This window comes from Mesoplodon mirus (genome assembly GCF_964341445.2).
Source record: "Mesoplodon mirus genome assembly, chromosome: 3".
In the NCBI taxonomy this organism is placed as follows: domain Eukaryota; kingdom Metazoa; phylum Chordata; class Mammalia; order Artiodactyla; family Ziphiidae; genus Mesoplodon; species Mesoplodon mirus.
In genome coordinates this window covers 15,232,523-15,235,853 of record NC_138978.1, presented here as the reverse complement: position 1 = coordinate 15,235,853, position 3,331 = coordinate 15,232,523, and the positions used below count along the sequence as shown (strand labels likewise).

General features: G+C 50.1%; 1 pseudogene across 1 annotated transcript; it reads left to right on the top strand.

Annotated features, from left to right (window-relative positions):
- The first annotated feature begins 1,675 nt into the window (after positions 1–1,675).
- On the top strand, positions 1,676–2,518 carry LOC309799075 (dehydrodolichyl diphosphate synthase complex subunit NUS1-like; annotated as a pseudogene). The gene has a single exon. The product of its transcript is annotated as a dehydrodolichyl diphosphate synthase complex subunit NUS1-like (transcript).
- The last annotated feature ends 813 nt before the right edge of the window (positions 2,519–3,331 follow it).

Below are 3,331 nucleotides of genomic sequence, written 5' to 3'. Positions count from 1 at the left end.
TAACTACTGAGCCCACATGACACAAGTACTGAAGCCCACGTGCCTAGCACCCGCACTCTGCAACAAGAGAAGCCACGACAGTGAGAAGCCTGCTCACCACAACGAAAACCCAACACAGCCAAAAATAAATGAATAAATTTTTTTTTAAAAAAGAATGCACCCCTCTCCAGCTCCCACTGGTCTCTGAGGTCGTATAGCATTTGCTTCATTGTCACTCATTTTGGCCTTTTCTCTACAACACCTTCATGTTCTTCATGTCTTATCTCCCTAATTAGATTGTATGCTTCTAGAGGCAGGAACTCTTCCATGTAGACCTTTACAGTTGGAAGAGATCTTAGTGTTTCTCTGGTCCAACCTCTCACCTAATGTCTGAATCCCCGACATCTCTGGCAACTTCTGATTCGGTCTCTTGAAGACCTCCAGTTCCCGGGCTCTTCTTACCTAAAGAAGTCTGGCTCAGTGTAAGAATATAAGAAGATGCTAAATACAAAGTTGCTGCTGAGGCTTCCCTGGTGGCGCAGTGGTTGAGAATCTGCCGGCCAATGCAGGGGACACAGGTTCGAGCCCTGGTCTGGGAAGATCCCACATGCCGCGGAGCAACTGGGCCCGTGAGCCACAACTACTGAGCCTGCGCGTCTGGAGCCTGTGCTCCGCAACAAGAAAGGCCGCGATAGTGGGAGGCCCGCGCACCTCATTGAAGAGTGGCCCCCGCTTGCCGCAACTAGAGAAAGCCCTCGCACAGAAACGAAGACCCAACACAGCTAAAAAAAAAAAAAAGTTGCTACTGAATTCATGCTACTTCTGCCTTACGACTGAGTCAGTCCTTGGATGGGTGTGGGATGCAAAAGAGGGAGAACACTGAGGAATGAACAACTTTTTGGCTAAAAATGTTGGAAAATGTTTCTAGCAAGCGTTCGTCCAGACTGTAATTCACATGTTGATTCAGCTCTTGCCCAATGGTATTAGGGTAAGTGAATTACAAAACTTACTCTCAAAAATCTCTTTTCTTCTTGCTTAGGAAACACTATGGAGAGTAATCTTTTGGGATGACGGTCATCCAGAAGGTTAGACGGACATCTTACCCATATGGCTAACCCTTGGTAGGAGCTTTAAAGTTTACAAAGCCCTTTCCAATACTTCGGCTCATTAGAACTGTTTGATGGAGGCAGCATTATCCTAACTTTATAAAGGAGGAAACTGGGACTCAAATTAAGCCCTTAGGCTGGCAGAGCCAGTGTGCAAACTCAGGTCTGCGTGGTTCAAAGTCTGGTGTTGGAGGGAGCTAGCGGCGGGGGCGAGGTGAAGTGCTGGCAGCAGAAAGGAGTTCGGAAAAAAAAAGTGTATAAAAAGGGGTTCGGGGGGCTTCCCTGGTGGCACAGTGGTTAAGAGTCCGCCTGCCGAAGCAGGGAACACGGGTTCGTGCCCCGGTCCGGGAGGATCCCACGTGCCCCGGAGAGGCTGGGCCCGTGAGCCATGGCCGCTGAGCCTGCGCGTCCGGAGCCTTGTACTCCGCAACGGGAGAGGCCACAACAGTGAGAGGCCCGTGTACCGCAAAAAAAAAAAAGGGGGGGGTTCGGAGGCGGGGGGCGGGGAACGCGGGGCGATGGCTGGATAAGAAGCGGTCTGGCCGCGGGTGGGGGAGGGGGAGGAGAGGACGCCCGGGTGCCACGAGACTATGACGGAGCTACAGGCTCTGCTCGGCCTGCACTGCACTTTCACTTCCCGGCTCCGCTTGCGGTTCGGCACCTGGAACTGGACCTGGCGGAGCTGCTGCTGCGCCGCCTCCGCCGCGGTCCTAGCGCCGCTCGGCTTCGCGCTCCGCCAGCCCCCGGCTGTCGGCGGGAGCAGCAGCCTTGACCACAGGCATCAGCGCGGGGAGCCCGCCCCGCTCGCCGCCCACCCGCGACTGCAATGGCCCGAGGACGCCAGTTCCTTGAAGAAGCTGCCTGTGCACGTAGACCTGGTGATCACCGAGGAGCAGGAGTCCAGCTTCTCCGACCTCGCAAGCCTCGTGGTGTGATGTATGGCAGTGGGCACCTCTTGCATTAGCGTCTACGACCACAAAGGAATTTTCAAAAGAAATAACTCCAGATTGATGGATGAAATTTTAAAACAACAGCAGGAACTTCTGGACATAGATAGTTCCAAATACTCACCAGAATTTGCAAATCGTAATGACGAAGATTGCCATTCGGCAGTGAAGGTGCTGTCCCCAGAAGATGCAAAAGCAGATATTGTGAGAGCTGCTCAAGACTTTTGCCAGTTAGTAGCCCAGCAGCAAAAGAAATCCACAGATTTGGATGTACATATATCAGACCGTTTATTTAGTTCGAATGGTGCCCGTGGTCCTGATTTAGTACTAAAGTTTGGTCCTGAGGACAGCACACTAGGCTTTCTGCCCTGGCACATCAGCCTGACAGAGATTGTCCCTTTGCCTTCCCACCTAAACATCAGTTATGAGGACTTTTTCTCTGCCCTTCGTCAATATGCAGCCTGTGAACAGCATCTGGGGAAGTAGTGATCCTTGGTTGTGATAGGGACAGAATAAAGGGACAAATTTAGGCAATTAAATAGTCAATCCCACTAGGGGATTGTAAGTAAAGAAAAAAGTATGGGAGACCCCCCCTAAGTTAATGATCACTCAAGAAAGCAGGTTTGCTTATCCACGAAACCAAGCAGACTTGCTTAGCAATAAAACCATGCAACAGAAGCATGAGACATGCCCCAAAACAATAAAACAATGGTGGCATGAGACCCACATCCTGCCCAGTGAGCTCAATAAGTTAATGACCCCTAGGACATGCTCTCTGCACCCATAAAAAATAATAATTTATGGAAAGGTGACATTTCAAAGTGAAAGACCCTCATTATACTAAGACCTAAAATAATTTTTCCATAGTGCCATGACAGCCCTAGCTTGACCATGTAGGGACAAGAAAACTCCCTTGCCCAACTTGGAGGAGGAGCTAATGATGGAAGCATGACATCTGCCCAAGAATGAGGCAGAAGGTGGTCTTTTCCTCCTCCCCACTTTTCCTTTGATTATAAAAGTGTAGCCCGCTAAGTTCTCCCGGGCAGCACCCTCTCGCTTGCCCACTTGTAAGCCTCATAGCATCCTATTCTAATAAATCACTTCTTATCTACCACTTTGCCTCTCACTGAATTCTTTCTGTGCTGAGACATAAAGGACCAGAGCTCTTCGGAGCCCCCCAAAAGGACACCTAACAGTTTCAGCTGTGTAATTTGATTTCAGGCTTTTGGAGAAAAGGACTCAAGTGACTCATGTTGACAAAGCACCTCTGAAACCCTGTACACACCTAGTTCATAATCC